The following is a 19,038-nucleotide window of genomic DNA, read 5'->3' on the forward strand; positions in this document are numbered from 1 at the left end:
TTGGAGTCTACTCAATATGAATGCAAAACAAGGAAAGTTCAATTTGGTTATTTCCACTTTATTAGATTAGTATTGCAATTCAATTTGATAGTTCATTCATATGCACCCTAAAGTTGAGATTTTTATAATATAAATGCAATTTGGGCCCCCCATTTGGAGTTTGGATACTCAATATGAATGCAAAACAAGGAAAGTTCAATTTGGTTATTTCCACTTTATTAGATTAGTATTGCAATTCAATTTGATAGTTCATTCATATGCACCCTAAAGTTGAGATTTTTATAATATGAATGCAATTTGGGACCCCCATTTGGAGTCTGGTTACTCAATATGAATGCAAAACAAGAAAGTTCAATTTGGTTATTTCCACTTTATTGGATTAGTATTGCAATTCAATTTGATAGTTCATTCATATGCACCCTAAAGTTGAGATATTGAGATTTTTATAATAGGCATGTCCTAGTGGCTTCTCAAAATCTAGATAGAGCAAATAGAGTCATTATCATAAATTCATGTTAATGGATCTCGAAGGTTCAGCAGAACTTCCATTACCATATGCAGTTGACATTCAAGACAAAATTAATAACAATAAAGATATATAATAACAAAAAGTTCTGCACTAAATGATTGTTACATACTTGGTTGTGTTTGGTTATGAGGTTGGTCATGGGCCCGATGAGCATTGAATCCCTTGAAGCCTAGCAAAACTGCTTAACCTGCAACCCACGAAACAAGAGAACACCGTAAATGAAAGGACTAAGAAAGGGAAACGAAAATCAATCAGTATATTGAAATGATAATTATCTTGCGTAAAAATTATTAAAAAAAAAAAAAAAGAAAAAAAAGAGAGAGATGTTGAGCATTCAACTTCATACAAATATTAATAGGTAAACAATCGAATAGCAAGAGTTATCACTTGTTACCATGCAAAGTGTCAATTGGATAATTTGAGATTGCCAACACAACATCAAAGAGTCCCTACTCTTACACAAGATGGTAGCATCATGGAATCGAATTTTAACAGTTCCCTCTGACACATGCCTTGCAAATAGAATGCTGAACATTTACCCAAAAAAGAAAAGGAAAAAAAAAAAAAGTCAAACATGTTTCTTTCCAATTTGATTACGAGAAATAAAATTGTGCACAAGAGAAGCAAATTCATCCCGCACATCTTCCTGTAACATTCACAGATCCCAGATGAATTCTAAGCAACTTTTGACAAGTGAAGAAGAGATCTGCCATAGAAAAGAAAAAATAAAAGAAAGGGAAAAAAGAAAAAAATTGTATAGCATGTCGAGTGTGATGAATAACCCCCATTTGTATAGCAGACATCATGTTTTAAAAATAATAATAATAATAATGCAAATCCAGTAAAAATAATTCAGCATAATTTACTCCTAACAATGTACATTTCCATGTGGTGCCTTTATTTTTCTAACAAGACAACAACCAAGATATATGGTAGACATGCATAAAAAAATATCTTCCTGCTAGAAAACAATCCATAAACAAATTCAAATCCAAATTTAAATATAGTCTAAATTTTTATAAAGCTAAATGCAGAACTTTAGTTGACTATGTATGATCTGTGCTCCGAACCTAGGTAAAATCCGAATCAACTATAGAATCAAAAGTAAATATCTAATCTTCAACCGACAACAAATTAGAAATGATAGAAATTGATGTTGAACAGTAAAGGTTTGCAGAGTCCAGTGGTAGAGGGGACCACTTCACCCTTAAAGGTGGTGAGTTTGAATCTTGCACCAAACCATTTTACTAATTTTATGAACTACAGTTTCACATTCTGAGTGACTCAGCTCAAGTCACTGTGAGTCGACTGAGTTTGAAAGCCGACTCTACGAGTCTTCTTGAGTCCAGGACGAGTCAATCTCAAAGGATGAAAGTGCCCTGGTTTGTCAATTAGCGTGAGTGTTGAGTCAGCAAGTCAAGTAAGCCCCATAGGAAGATCATTCAAGTATCTGCCTCAATTGGATGTGTGCTTCGAACTCGTCAAAGGTAAACTTAGCCTCACATCACATGTCCCAAAACACCCACGTACATAAAATCCTTAAAAATGGATAGAACAACATAGGGTTTAAAGTATGAAAAATATTTTGACAATCAGGAAAATCTCTAAGTTTACAAGCTTTTATCGATATATCGAGACCACCTCGATGAGATCGAACACCAGTTATCGATGTCCTCAGAATACAATCAATATCATCGAATTGAGGACTACTTGTATCCAACAACCAAATTGATCTCTGGAGTAAATTATCGATGAATCGATGGAACATTCGAGTTCATCGATATTCAAATTTTGAGATCATCGAGACGGCTTGATATAATCGAATCCTAGTCTATTTGTGTCCAGCAAGCTTCTAAGGTAAATCATACATTTATCGATGACTCGAAGGAAGCCTCGATATCCTTGGAATTCAAACTCTGATGATATCGATGGACCTTCGATGTTATCGATTTCAGACCAAACTGTCTAGCAAGCTTTTTAGGAAAATTCTCTTTAAATGATTCAACGAATCAAGACTCCCTCGATGCAATCAATATTCAAATATCGATCATATCGAATCTATGCCGATATCTTCGAATTCGGACAATGGAATGTCCAGCAAGCTTATAGGAAAATCTTTTATAAAAGATCGATGAATCGAACTAGTTATTAATATCATCAACATTTGAAAATCGATGACATCGTGGGAGGATCGATAATATCGAAGCCTACTATCTCAATTCTTAGCCTGCTCTCTTATTTTTCATTGTTGAGGAATCGAACCATGGGTCGATGAAATCGGAGTTTGAAATTTGATGACATCGAAGCATGTTCGATATGATCAATCTGGGTATAAGAGTTTCAACGGTGATTGTCAGAAGAGTTCATATCATTGATCCATCCCTCGATGTCTTCGAAAGTACACGTTCGTTGATATCAAAGATAGATCGATGATATCAAACTCTGTTTAAAAAATCTGACTATTTTATTACCGTTGGATCTCTTTGCCTATTTAAGGAGAGTTTGTTATTAGTTGTAGTAGTGAGAAAAATATAGAGAGCCTTAAGAGAGTCCTACACACTATTTACCATAAGCTCTTTTTCTCATGGGAGTTCATCCTCCAATCTACCCTCATCATTGATATTCAATAGAGTGGATTGGGGAATGAACTTCTGCATTCAAGGATCATCCAGCTACCACCTTAATGGCAAATAATTGAGCTGGGATACCTTGAATGCTTAAATGCTTGGAATCACTGTCTCTAAAATAGGAAAACATTTAATAGAGTAGGATTCCAACATAACTTTGACCCAACCCATCGCCATACATTGGCATCATTAGTGTTGCGGTTCAAGGGAGCTGAAGATTCTTCATCATCAAAGAAGGAGATCTTCATCAACGTGCTTAATGGGGCTCATCTACTTATCTGTAAGTCATTAGAGTCCAGAGACCCTGCTAATTATTCATTTGTGTAAGATTGGGTCACAGGTGATTCTCACCCCTTTCAAGTCCTCATAGGAGGCCTCCGACAGGAGAGTACATGTGGGTGTTGTGTGTTGACCCTTGCTCTTTGTGAGCATAAACTTAGGTCCTTAGTGTAGATCCTTAGCCTGTGTGGCCTAAAACCTAGGTGTTGTATGTTGACCTTTGCTCTTGTGTAGGGCATAAACTCTAGGTCCCTTGTGTGGATCCTTGGCCTGTGTGGCCTAAAACACTAGGTTTCTTATGTGGATCCTTTGCTCTTGTGTAAGGCATAAAACCTAGGTGTCGTGTATTGACCCTTGCTCCTATGTGGGGCATAAACTTGTGTCTCATGGAGACATGTTAGGTACTTGTGTAGGTCCTAGAATCAGCCTTATGTAGGTTGTACTAGTTTGAGGTAAACCTGATTTAAAACCTCCGTTAGTGAAATCTGGTACACTCAAGGGTTGAGTGCGTCCAGCGGGAGTGGAGTATGTATACAACCAAACCACTACAAAATGACTATGTTTGAGATTGTTATTTGCATATTCTTTTATTGTGTATACTTTGAATGATCACATGATGCATGTTTATTTAGAACTGATAAGTATCACATTTCACACAATCACTCTATCCATCCATCATAGACTAAATTTATGTATTGCTTATTTATTAAATAGTCTTGTGATTGGATCCTCTATTTGGTTTGGAAGCCATTAGAGTTAAGATAAAAATATCTTGATAAATTGTTGTATTAGATCAAGATAATGATGATAGAATTTTAAACTGTCATAAAATTCTATAAAGTCCTATTCACCCCCCTTTAGGACACTTTGATCTATTCCTACTTCAACTAAAGCGGTCATTACCGCAATTTCAATTGGTATCAAAACGAATCTCTCTTAAGGGCTTCACCGCCTAGAGAGTAATCTTGACTGAAGTTTGAATCATGGCAAATGGTTAAGTCTAGAGGATGCGAGCAGTCAAAATAATTGCCTAGTAATCCACACTGCTCTGAAAGTCGATAATAATTCAAAATGGTACCTTGATAGTGGGTGCTCCAGACACATGACCGGTGACCAAACCCACTTTTGTGAGTATTCAGACTTTTATGGTGGGTCAGTCACATTTGGAGATGGGAGCTTCGCCAAAATAATTGGGCAGGGAACAATAGTTGGACAAGGACTCCCCAAGATTAAAAATGTTTTGTGTAAAAGGTCTAAAACATAATCTCCTTAGTATCTCATAAATCTGTGACAAAGAACACTTGGTTATCTTCTCAAAAAATGTATGTAGAATCTTAGATCAAACTGGAAAATCTATCATGAAAGGCTTACGCACTAGTGACAACTGCTACGTAATTGAAAGTAGCAATGAGAATGTATTGTCCACAAAATGTAATATGGCTGTGAAAAGCAAGTCCAAACTATGGCACCAAAGGCTAGGTCACGTGCACTATCGAAACTTAGCCAAATTAAGTTCAAAAGGTTTAATAAGAGGCCTTCCCAAGATTAGAAAGGAAGAAAAGATTGTATGTGGTGATTGTCTTAAGGGTAAACATATAAAAGTTGGACACAAAAAGATAACCACCATAGCAACATCAAAAACATTGGACTTGCTACACATGGACCTAGTGGGTCCCACCAAAGTTGAAAGGTATGGCAGAAAAAGATACTTCTTGGTGGTAGTAGATGATTACTCCAGATTTACTTGGGTCGCTTTTCTTCGAGAAAAATCTGATGCTTTTGATGAATTTGTAGTCATGGCAAGGCGACTCCAAAACGAGAAAGGATACTGCATAAATCACATCAGAAGTGATCATGGTGGTGAATTTGAGAATGAGCAATTTCAAAAATATTGTAATGCGAAAGGAATTCACCATGAATTCTCAGCCCCATAAACTCCCCAACAAAATGGAGTTGTTGAAAGAAAGAATCGAGTTCTGCAGGAAATGGGCTTAGTTATGCTGAATGGAAAGGATATGGTCAAAAGCTTCTGGGCTGAAGTAGTCAATACTATCTGCTACATAATAAATAGAGTATATTTGTGAGTAGGTTTAAACAAAACACCACATGAGATATGGTACAGAAAACAACCTAGTGTGAAATACTTTCGTGTCTTTGGTAGTAAATGCTATATCCTGAAAGACAGAGAACACGTAGGTAAATTTGAGTCTAATACACCTTGAATAGTCGTGCCTATAGAGTATACAATCCAAAAACCCTCACGATTCAAGAATCAGTTAATGTGGTGGTTGATGACCAACCTCATGAAGAAGAGAGTTCCTTGAATGAATTGGAAGATGATGTGGATTCATGCATTCTAGGTAAATCAATAACAAAACTACCACATCTAATGAACCTCAACCGTCGTCTAACATACCCATCATTAAAGATCACCCTCTAAATTAAATCATTGGAGATCCTAAAGATGGTGTAAGAACTCAACGTCAAGTAGAAAGTATCTGTAGTCATTTCTACTTTACCTCAAAGATTGAGCCCAAAAATATTGTGGAAGCTCTTCAAGATGAATATTAAATAAATGTTATGCAAGAATAACTTCAATAATTTCAAAGAAATGAGGTATGACAACTGGTTCCTAGGCCATCTGATACAAATATCATTGGAACTAAATGGATTTTCAAGAATAAATCCGATGAATCTGGCAATATGATTAGGAATAAAGTAAGATTGGTAGCTCAAGGATATTCACAGATAGAAGGCATTGACTTTAATGAAACATTTTCTCCTATAGCTCGTCTTGAGTCAATTAGGATTCTCATGTCAATTGCATGTGCTTTGAAATTTAAACTGTTTCAAATGGATGTCAAAAGTGCACTTCTCAATGGAGTACTTGAAGAAGAAGTCTATGTGGAACAACCTAAGGGATTTTCTGACCCCAAGTATCCCAAACATGTTTATCGACTGAGCAAAGCTTGTGAAAAATTGAAAAAAAAAAATTAAAGTATAAGATGCTTAATGTTGATGATTTATGCCTCTTGGATTCAGTTACTTGGAGATTTCAAAGTAAGTTTGATTATTAATCCATGATTAGGAGTTTTAAACATTGATCGAGTCATGATTTCATATGTCACATCTAGCTTTCACGTTAAAGCTTCAATCAATATTGAATTGTTAACTTGGTGATTATTTAGCATGAAAGGAACCAACCTGGGGAATTTGTCCGTCATGTTCAAAAATAATAATAATAATAATAATAAATAATACCCAGCTAAAAAAATAGTTGTCTTCGAAAAGGCCACTTATTAAAGATCTTTAAAAGGGTTGACATGGCGTGAAAAACATCAATGGAAAAATAAAAAACCGGAGGAATAAAAGAGGGAATTAAAAGATGAATTGTAAGGCAAGTTTCGGTTTAAGTTTTGGTTGTCATGAATGCTCTTTGGATTATCAATGTTATCATGAAAATGAAGAATTGAACCTTTGATTGTGATAAGTCTAGACTTCGTTATGCACCTATGGAACTCAATGTTTGGAATTGTTCTAATTGATGGATTAATACTTTGAACTTGATTATGAAATTACCAAGTACTAGAGTTTAGGAGATGGTAATGCACGACATTGATGTATTTTAGAATTCTATTATCTGGACTATTTTTTTAAAAACCACTTAAGCTTATAGAAATTATCCTGTGGTTCTTAAAATATTTTTCACATACTTTGCTCAGGACTAGCAAAATGTTGGTTGGGGATTGTGTTGAAGGTCAAATATTGCATAGTATCCCCCATTTATATCTTAGTTTTATGAACATGATAATTGCTTAATGTTCTATTTTACTCATGTTTGTGTTACAAGGTAAATTTAAGAGCTTCAATTGAAAAGGGTGCTAAAAGCATGGATTTGATGCTCAAGAATCACCAAGGCAAGGGATGGATCTTAGGAAACTAAGATTGAAGAATTCACATGCCAAAGATCCAAGAAAACTAAGTGAGAAATAAAGAAAATCAAAGATTTAAAGTGAAGAAAAGGAATCTTGAAATTGTCCTGAAAAAGCATATTCTAAAACTCTGGGTTATTTTGTGAAATTGCACATAGTGAAGTCTATTTTGGGAAACTTCATAGAGTGAAGTCTATTTTAAAAAACTGCATAAATTTGAGGTAATTTCTAAAGTTTTCCAACTAGGTGCGAAAGTTGGAGTTTCACAACTATAAATAGGACTCCCTAGGATGTTCCTAGGCATCTTCCAGGGTTTAAGGAGGGAGCAAATTGGTGGAGAAGTCGTCGCCAAGAGTTTTTCTTCTTCTTCCTTAATTGCTTTCATGCTTTCTTATAGGGTTTTAGATCTAATCATGTCTATGGTTGGCTAAACCTCTTAGCTAGGGCTAAGAAATGAAGCTCGTAGCATGATAAAATATTTTTATTGCTTTGATTCATGTTTATATTGAACTCCATAGATTCTAATTTGATATTTAAGGAATACTTTCAGTTTTTAATGGTTTATTATAACTCAAATTATAATAGATCTACAATAGCTTTGAGTATCTTCTTTTCCTAATTTGAGATTGTGAAATTGTAAGTACTGTTGTTCACCATCATCCCTTGGGCATGATAGGGTGATGGAATCCTTCCTAATCTTCACAATTCTCGTACTTTGAGATTATAAGATTGGTAAATCCTGTTGTTTACCATTATCTCCTAGGCATGGTTTGGTGATGGAATCCCTGCCAATTATCATAGTTCTCCTTCATTGAGAATTACGTCAATGGAAGTTCAGATTTAGTTTTATTGATATATTTTTCAATTGGATAGGATAGGACTCCAATTCTAATTTTGTTACTTGAATCAAGCAAGAGGGCTCCCTAATCACTACAAGTGGATCATTGGCACCCTATTTCCCACCTTTAAATTCTTAGTTTTAATTACTCTATTCACAATTACTCTCTCAAATACCTCAGAATTAGTTTCACATTTTCTTCTATTCTACTTCTAGTTAATTTCAAAAACGTACAAGTTTCAGTCCCTGTGGATTCGACCTTAGTCTTACCGAGATTATTACTACATCATGACCCTACACTTGGGGTTGTGAACACCACCTTACAATAATCTTCCTATTGAGAGTGCTAAGGTAATGGGAAAGTGGGTTGGTTGAATCTCCTACAACCAATGGTGTAGTTGGTTCCAAATGAGGATTTACCTAAATGGGCATTTTAGAGGATAATAGAAAATGAATTTACCTATAGGATTGGCATCCAACCTCTAGAGAATGTAAGAGAATATGTACATATTCAAATAGAGATTGGAATACTCACTAGAGTGATGATTCACAAGGAAAATAACATGAATATATTTGGATTAGAACCTAGAAGTAGTGGAAAGGAGTTGTAAGTATAGATGCTCTGAAACTATGAAAAACCCATCTCTCTTTCCAAGGTCTGAAGGCCTATTTTATTAGAAAATGGCTCCAACATATCTATAATAGCTAGTTGTTCAGTCGCACCTAAGAAGGTTCAGTTCAATCGAAAATATCCATGCAAAGTCCAGTTAGTTGTTGGACAGAAATTGGCTTCAATCAAACCGAATTGATCGGATTAAGTTGAGCCGAAGGTTCAACCAGGTTGGACTGAAAATGATATATTTTTCTGATTGCTTGCTTATGTTTCAGTCATTTTCGATCGGACTGAAAATGGTTCAGGTTGAGCGAAAAATCCCTTGAATCCCTCTAAACCCTAGTTGAACTTGTTAAAATTAATTCTTAAGGCTTGGGATGATAAAGCAAGATTTTCCTATTGATGTGTATCATCTAAAAGTAGGTTGTTTTATAACTAAAGGAGTCTTAGGCTAGGTTCACAAAGGCACCTCAATTTACCCGTGTTTTCAAGCCTTGATATTGCAAGTCTTCAATTCTTTAGTTGTTTTCATCTTCCAATAGGATCAACTGACTCAAGACACTGACACATTTTAATGACAAACCAAGGCACTTACAAACAAACCAATGCACTTACAGTAATCACGACAGCCAAGTGAATCTACTAAACATGAATTTCATATTGGATAATCACGAGACACAACTGACTCTAATGACTCTACTAGGCCATATTTGTTTGAACAAGAAATAGAAACTAAATTCCATCTTATAAAAGGTGCAAAAATAGTATCTATTAGATCCAAAATATGTTCAAATGATAACTTAATCTATAGATTTTAATAACTTCCACGTCCACCCTTGTTTCATTTCTCATAGACTGACCTTTCAGCATCAGTTGGTATATAGTTCTACGGCATGTCTCGAATAAAATTACATATGTGAATAGTCAAACCAGAATCTATCTACCAGAAGTTTGGAGACACATTAGCTAAATTATATTCAGAACTTATCAAAACAAGATTTTTACCATTCTTAACAAGTCATCCTTTAAAATTTGTGCATTTCTTCTTTTGGTGGCTGACTTCTTGCAAAACAAGTAGCCATCATTTTTACCTAACTTTTTTCTTAAATTGTCATTCAGATTATGGTTGATTGTCGCTCAAAACATCTAAATGATGTTTATTGTATTACACTTTCTTTTCTTATTCCTATTATGTCTTTGTTCATAGGTTACTACAAACGTACATATTATGTCTTTCCTAACCGTTTAAGTCTTTCTTCTTACCATGAGATCAATTATTTCAATGCCCACTACTCCATTTAAGTATTGTAGTTTATTTAGAAATGACCAAGTTAGAGAGAAAAAGAATCTAGAATTAAGAAAATTACAAGTTCATCATCTATCTTCAGGCCCAATGCATGAATTTTGAAATGGAGGGCTTTTACCTATTGAATTTACAACAGCATACTATTTTCTACAATCATATGCAGCCACCCAATCAATTGGTTGGGATAATCCAGTCAAGAGTTGTCTATGGGCTGGGTGCAAGGCCATGACAAGGGCCAGTCTTGAGCTTCATTTCAGGCACGTTGGGCTGGAGCAAGGCCTAACTAGAGGGCATGTTATATGAGCAGGGTTGATCAGAGCCTAGGCTTGAAGCTTTTCTACTTAATCAAGGCCACCATGTTGGTGTATGTTATGGGAAAATATGAGCCGACACTAATTGGGCAAGCACAGCTCGGCTAGTCGAGCGACCACATCAGGGAACAGGATGGCCGAGCAAGACAAGCCGACCAGTAATCTGGGACGAGCTATATCGCTCTGTCCAAGATCTTTTGTAAGGCTTTCACCTCAACCTAGAACCCAGAGGAAGTCATAGCACACCTCGTCCACTAACCTCGAGTAGGATCTCATCGACAGCATGGTTAAACTGTCAACGGAAGGACTCGAATTATAAGGTCGGCTCGGACAGAAATGCACCCTGCACTCAAGACTTAACTCCAATAACTCACACATGGAGCAATACCTGGCGCACGATCTCAGGGTAACTGCCAACTTCAGCGCATGTGTCGTTCACGCTAAATGGCGTGAGTCGCGCTGAGAATGACGGACACGGTCGTTCAATCCAAAAGGTATAAATAGGTGAATCATTGGCATAGACAGGTGCACAATATCTCACACCCTAAGCCCCAGCTACACTACTTAGACCTAGAAGCCTAGCCTGACTTTGGCATTTGAGGGTCCCCTGCTCTAGCCAAGGTCTTCTTTGTCCTTCTCCTATGCAGGCTTACATGTCTCGGCGCGAGTGTTCGGAGCTCGGCGAGGGTAAATCAGATTTTTACATCAACATTTTGGCACCTTCTATGGGAAATGATAAAAAATCGCTCTTACTTCCCTAAAGAAAGATGGCAAGAGGAAAGAAGAAAATGCATACGCCGATTGTTGCTATTAGTCATGAGCCACCCAGGGCGTGGAACTCGACTTCTGGGTTGCAGATAGAATCCGCACCCACGGAGCCTACTCAGCGATCCAGGAATCGAGGAGGTAAATATCAAGCATTGCAACACCAAATGCAAATGCTCATCAATGAGGTCAGCCAAATGAGGCAGCAGATGAACAGGCAACATCCACCTCTAGACCAGGAGGTAAATGTTCCGACAATTCCAGAGCGTCAGGCCCCTGCAGTGTCTCAAGATGCCTCACGAGGAGCGTCTGCTCGGGCTCTGATGCAGCTACGAGAGCCATCGAATCGAGCCCCGACGCATGTCTCGGAGACATCAGCGTTGGCCTCGACCGACCTTCGCCACGAATTAGAACGGAGAAGATGAGAAAGAACTCTCGAGCTTGACCAAGTTCAGGAAGTGGTGGTTAAGAACAAAGATCCCTAGGAAACTCAGCTCGAAGAACTATGAGGCCAGATTGACACGATGCGTCGGACATCAAACTCAAGCTCCGACCACCGTGGATTCAATGATGGAGGAAACTGAACCCCCGTTCAGTAGTGAGATAATGAACGCAGTGATGCCTCCGAGGTTCCGTATGCCTCCCATCACCCCTTACTCAGGCTCCAGGGATCCTATCGAGCACATGGAGTCCTATCGTCATGGATGGAGCTCTAGTCTGCCTCAGGACCAATCATGTGCTAAGTATTCTCGATAACGCTTACTGGAACTGCGTGAGGCTGGTACTGACAGCTGAAACCGAGGTCTATTAGCTCATTTGCCGAGCTTAGTAAGGCGTTCCTCACATAGTTCATTGTAGGGAGGCAGCGTGGGAAACCCTCCACACACCTACTTACCATCAAATAGAAAGATGGGGAAGCTCTGAAGGATTATATTCTCCGATTTAATGAAGCAATGCAAGTCGACGACTACTCAGACAAGATGGCTCTAGCAGCGATAATCTCCGGGCTTAAGGAAGGAAAGTTCCTATTTTCGATAGGGAAAAACCCTCCAACTATGCTGGGAGACTTTATGAATCAAGCACAAAAGTAGTCGAATGCCGAGGACTTCTTCAGCTCTCAAAAAGGAACTCATCACGGAGGAAACTCCTCCGAAGACAAGAAGTGCAAGGATGCCCCATTCTAACTTAACACGAGCAAGAAAAGGTCAGATGAGGATCGATCCCGCGATCAAAGGCCAAGTAGAAAACCCGAAAGCCGATTCAGCTCGTATACTCCTCTCAACACATCTCCAGAGTAGATCCCATTGGATAACCAAGACAAAAAGCTGCTACATTGGCCGAGTTGTATGAGGACGGAAGTGGGTCAACGAGACAAATGCAGATATTGTCGCTTTCATCGCGACCATGGGCATAACACCAGTGATTGCGTCGACTTGAAGGAGGAGATCGAGACCCTCATCTGCAAGGGTCACTTGTGTGAGTACATAAAAGAAGAAAGATAGGCTCGGAAGGATGAGCAACCAGGCAAAGCTACGGACAATGGTACTGAGATCCGAATGATATACGGAGGTCCGTTCGAAGGCGGTGATTCAAACCAAGCATGAAAAGCTCATGCTCAGAGCACCGACCTCAGCACTACATCCACTTGGCAAATAGGCCGAGAAACGAACTCCAAGTGAGCCCGTGCAGTCTTACGTTTATAAAGGATGATGCATGCGGAATCAGCATCCACATGACGATGCCTTGGTAGTCACAATGACGATAGCTAATCATAAGGTGTACTGCATCCTGGTCGATATTAGGAGCTCAGCTGACATATTGTACTCTGAGGCTTTCAACAAGATGGGCATTGACAGGTCACTCCTCCGACCTGTTCGGACCCCACTACATAACTTCGCAGGCGATAAAGTCATCTCGAAAGGGGCGATCTCTCTCCCGGTCACAGCAGGGGAAGGACAGAACTAAGTCACCCTGTTTGTGGACTTTCTGGTGGTAAACACACCGTCAACATATAACGTCATCCTCGGACGACCATCCCTTAATGCCATGAGAGTGGTGGTATCCATGTACCACTTGATGATGAAGTTTCCTGTGACTGGAGGGATCGGTTACCTCCGAGGAGATCAGAGAGAAGCTAAACGTTGTTACACCATATCGGATAGAAAGGGCTCGACAAAACAAGCCCTCACAGTCAACATGCTCAACCCCAAAGAGGTCTTTCAGATAAGAATTCCTCTACGGAGGACCTCTTGACCGTCCCGCTCAATGGCGTCGACCCGGCTAAAACGGTCCATCTCGGATCATCATTAACCGCTAATCAGCAAAAATAGATGTTGGAGTTCCTACGACACATCGGGACTTTTCGCTTGGTCTCATCATGACATGTCAGGTATCGCTCCTAAGGTAATGGTCCACAGGCTAAACGTGGACCCGGAACATAAGCCAGTCAAGCAGAAGAGGAGCCTTCGAGCCTGAGAGGTACGCCGCAATCGCCGACGAGGTAACTAAGCTCCTCGACGCAAGTTTCATTGAGGAGGTTCATTATCCGAACTGGATCGCAAATGTTATGCTTGTAAAAAAGGTCAACGAAAAATAGAGTCTACGTGGACTACTCAGATCTGAACAAAGCTTGTCCTAAGGATAGCTTTTCCCTCCCCAAGATCAACTAACTGGTCAATAGCACTGCCAGGCACGAGCTCCTCACTTTCATGGACGCTGAAAGTATGAGCTATAGATGTCCTAGAGGGGGGTGAATAGGACAATGTCAAATAATTCGATGCAATGCGGAATAATGAATTAATTAAATACAATATTGCAAAGTATTGAATCATTGATACCAAATATTTCATAGGACAACCTTACACCTAAAAGATTTAGGTAGGACAACCTTATTTTATGACGTCTTTGAAATCAAAGTATCAAACTAATTGCAAGAGTAAGAAAAGCACAATAGCACAAATAATCAAATTCAATCACCACAATACACAAAAGAGTTATAGTGGTTCGGTGCCTCAATGTAACCTACTCCACTCCCAAAAGTACTACCTTCACAATTTTGGCTTTCACTATTTCAAAGTTTTCCAGGGTCACCTTAACAACCTTATCTAGTTATTGCAATTTTCACGGCTATCACAATCAAACCCACTTTGTGATTTTATGGGGTCACCACAAACAAACCCGCTTTGTGATTTTACGAGGTCACCATAAATAAACTCGCTAAGATTTTTAGGTTATCTCAAAAAAACCCAAACTAAAATAATTAAAAATAAACAGTATTTACCTTCGATTTGGCGAGTCGAAGTCGTATTTGTAGCTTGAGTGAAGCAATCTTCTTATTGGGATATTGATGAAGCTGATGTATAGGTTCAACCTAAAAAGATGCAAAGGGATTTAATAGATTTTCAATGAAATGAATGAAACCCTATTGCTGCAGATTCGATTCTCCTTCTTTTCAAAGTAGAGTATGGATTACTCTTATCAAAATAATTTAATCTAACTTTGAAAAGGAGAATAGAATAAGCTAATAATAAAATATGAATTACAACACAAATATCTTAAAGGATCTTTCTCTACAACACAATAAATGAATATGAACTTTTGTGATTTAGAATGTAAGAGAAAGCCTCTATTTATAACCAAGGATCTGTGCAGTTCAACCGGCCCAAGATTCAGCTCTGCTGGCCAAACTCTAAAGATAACATTCCAATCAGAATTTAGAAATCACGGGATAAAATCTTTCAAATCTTCGGCTGGTTTAAGCCTAGGTTCGGCTGGCGGAACACCCAGTTCGACTAACCTAAGCTTAAGTTCGGCTGGCCTAACTAGCCTGGATTCTGAAATCGTTCCATTGTTGGAAACTTGACCGAACTTCCTTGGGCTGGCCGAACCCTACCTTGGGCTGGTCGAACCTACCGCAAAAGAAGATCTTAGGAGATCTTAATTTTGTCGAAATTTTGCATGGTTGGTCCAAGTAGTTAGGCTGGCCGAACCGGACGTCGAGCTGGCCTAACTAGAGTGTATTTACCATAAAATGTGATTCAAAATATGCATGAGTGAATACACTTAACCTATGGTCCAACTAGGTTTATACCACCTGTAGGTTGACTCGTACGAAGTGTGCTGAACTTCGAATAATGAATGATCTTTGAGGTGTTGAATCTTCTTTCCAGGTACTTGATCGAGTTGATAACTTCTCTTCAGTCGAGCTTGCAATCGTAATTGGACTATGAAATTTTAACAAACTAATATGTGCTTTAAGTATAAGCACTTACAGACACATACTCTAGTTACAATCAGATTGCAATGCATCCTCCAGACAAATAGAAGACGACTTTTGTCATAAATAAGGGGCTCTACAGTTATCAGGTGATGCCCTTTGGCCTAAAGAATGCAAGAGCTACATATCAGAGGTTAGTAAACAAGATGTTCGCCCAGCAGATCGGCCGAACCATGGAGGTCTATGTCGATGACATGCTTGTAAAGAGTACTAGGGCAGCTGATTGCGTATCAAACCTCGGGGAAACCTTTTCTATCCTACGGGAGTATAGGATGAGGTTAAACCTGACCAAGTGCGCGTTTGGTGTGGGGTCTGGCAAATTCATCAGCTTTCAAGTGAGCCAGAGAGGCATCGAGGAAAACCCAGACAATATCAGAGCCCTCCTTGATATGAGCTCGCCTCGGACAACAAAGTAAAGTACGGGGCGCTGCTGGCTGGACTCAAATTAGCAGTTACCTTGGGAGCACGAGTTCTTGATGTTTCGTGTGATTCCCAACTCGTCGTAAACCAAGTGTCATCGGAGTATGATGCCAAGGAGACCAGAATGATAGCTTACTTGGGTGAGGTGCGAAAGCTCATGGGTAAATTCCAAGAATGCGTTATCAGTCAAATACCGAGAGCTGAGAATTCCTGAGCTGACACCCTCGCAAGATTGGCTTCAGCAGCTGAAGGGAGTATCCCAAGGATCATCCCAGTGGAATACCTCGATAAGCCGAGCATCGATCGCACTGACCAGGGGTCTGTCCAGCCTATAGTCAGGTACCTAACGGATGGCGAGGTTTCAAAGGATAAACTGGAAGCTCGGCGCCTAAGGCTCAGAGCGGTACGATATACAATCATAGGAGATACTCTGTACAATAAAGGATATTCTCAACCGTATCTGAGATGTCTACGGCCCGATGAAGCAAAATATGTGATCTGTGAAATACATGAAGAAATTTGCGGAAACCACTCCGGAAGCTGAGCACTGGCACAGAAGATTGTTCGTCAAAGGTACTTTTTGCTGACAATCCAAGAAGACTCCAGAGACTTCATCCGAAGATGCGATAATGTCAGAGGTTCGCCGCGGTCCCGAGATAGCCATCCGAAGAGCTGACCCTCATAAGCGTACCATGGTCGTTCGCTCAATGGGGGATTGACATCATTTGACCCTTGCCCCAGGATAAGGGACAAACCAAATATGCAATCATAGCGGTGGATTATTTCACCAAATGGGCTGAGGCCAAGCCTGTTGCAAAAATCACCGAGCATAAAAGAATTTCGTGTGGAAAAACATCATCTGTCGGTTCGACATCCCACATACCATTGTGTCAAATAACGAGAAGCAGTTCGACAACGACAAATTCAGGGGTATGTGTCAAAGGCTCGGCATTATCAACGCCTACTCATCTCCTTGGCACCCTCAACCCCATGGTCAGGTGGAGGCTATGAGCAAAATTAACAAGAATCACCTCAAAACTAAGTTGGAAAAAGCCAAAGGTAATTGGGCCGAGGAGCTCCTGTTCATTCTTTAGGCATACAGAACTACGGCTCGATCAACTATAAGAAAGACCCCCTTCTCCCTCTCTTAAGGTGCGGAGGCCGTCGTCCCCGTTGAAATAGGACTTCCCAATGCTTGGGTATGGACCTATCAAGATGAGCAAAATGCCGAGCAGATTACGATAGGCCTCGACTTGCTCAAAGAACTAAGGGACATCGCAAGACTGTGGACCACAGCTCGACATCAGCCGGTCGTCAGTTTCTACAATTCCAGAGTTAAAACGAGACATTTTTGATGAGGAGACTTCGTCCTTCGTCATATATTCCAGAACACTATGGAACCTGAAGTAGGGTCCCTAGGGTCCCTGGGCCCTAACCGGGAGGGACCCTATCGAGTAGTTGGCTCGGCAAAACCTGAGTCCTATTGCCTCGAGGATATGGAAGGACGACCATTGTCGCATCCTTGGAATGTCAAACATTTGAAGATATACTATTCCTAGGGGACAATGTAAGGGTTGGAACTGCTTGCTTTAATGGCTTTCACAATAAAAGATGCGATTTTCTATGAAAAGTTATTCTACATAGTCTACATGGGACTTCCTTTACCAGGAGGAAACCCCGATGATGGGTCGACCACTTAAAAAGTGATCGCTCCGTTAATCGAGTAAGCTATGAGGGATTATTTCTCATGTGCAGAGATGGAATCCTTCGATGAGCTAACTCTTAAAGAAGAGGCCGGCTCGTCATTCGACAACTCACGCAAGCATAATCCACGCAATCAACAATCACCACGTCAACATAAAAATCTACAAGTACGATATTCAAAATAGCACCGAGGTGCAATAATATTCAGTTACAAAAAAAAAAAAGATAAAAAGAAACAGAGCTATTAACGGAAGTTAATGCGCAGATGTCTTCTTGCCTCCTAAAGTCCACGCGGCAGCTCCCTGTGCACTCCATCGATTCAAATTATTAACCGTTGCCACGTGTTTGCCCATACAGGTTCGAAGTCGAAAAGCTGCCTCCGTGGTACGGCTCCTCAGTAACAGAGAATCGTGATTACGATTATCAACCTCAATTCTGCTAAGTTCCAATCGTGGAGGGCACGAAGTGTCATCTCCCTATAAATTTACTCCCTAAGTTCAAGCTCGAACTCAAAGAGTAGGGGGCTTCTGTTATGGGAAAATATGAGCCAACACTAATTGGGCAAGCACAGCTCAGCCAGTCGAGCAACCACATCAGGGAACAGGGATGGCCGAGCAAGACAAGCTGACTAGTAATCTGGGACGAGCTATATCACTCTGTCCAAGTTCTTTTGTAAGGCTTTCACCTCATCCAGGAACCCAAAGGAAGTCATAACACACCTTGTCCACCGACCTCGAGTAGGATCTTATCGACGGCATGGTTAAATTGTTGACGGAAGGACTCAAATTATAAGGCTGGCTTGGACGAAAATGCGCCCTACAATTGCACTCAAGACTTAACTCCAGTAATGCACACACAGAGCAGTATCTGGCGCACGATCTCAGGTAACTGCCAACTTCAGTGCATGTGTCGTTCAAGCTAAATGGCATGAGTCGTGCCGAGAATGACGGACACGGTCGTTCAATCCAAAAGGTATAAATAGGTGACTCATTAGCATAGACAGGTACGCAATATCTCACACCCTAAGCCTTAGCTACACTACTTAGACCCAGATTCCTCGCTAGACTTTGGCATCGGAGGGTCTCCTGCTCTAGTTAGGGTCTTCTTTGTCCTTCTCCTGTGCAGGCTTACAGGGCTCGGCGCAAGTGTTCGGAGCTCGGTGAGGGTGAACCAAATTTTTGCATCAACAGTGTACATTCAGGGATATCACTTGCATACATTGGGCCTGAATTTTAGGCCAGTAAGTTTGGCCTTAATTTGGGCCCAAAAGTGAATGCTATGATCTTAGGTTTACCTTAGCCTTACGTTAGCATTGACAATTGATGGCCCAGTTTTTTGGGGCCACTACATCTTGATGATGGGGCCCAAAGGATTTTATCGCATTGAAATCCCATGGACTGACATGATAGCCCTTATGCAATTGCATGTCAGAGTTTTT

Source organism: Magnolia sinica, chromosome 5, assembly GCF_029962835.1.
Source record: "Magnolia sinica isolate HGM2019 chromosome 5, MsV1, whole genome shotgun sequence".
In the NCBI taxonomy this organism is placed as follows: domain Eukaryota; kingdom Viridiplantae; phylum Streptophyta; class Magnoliopsida; order Magnoliales; family Magnoliaceae; genus Magnolia; species Magnolia sinica.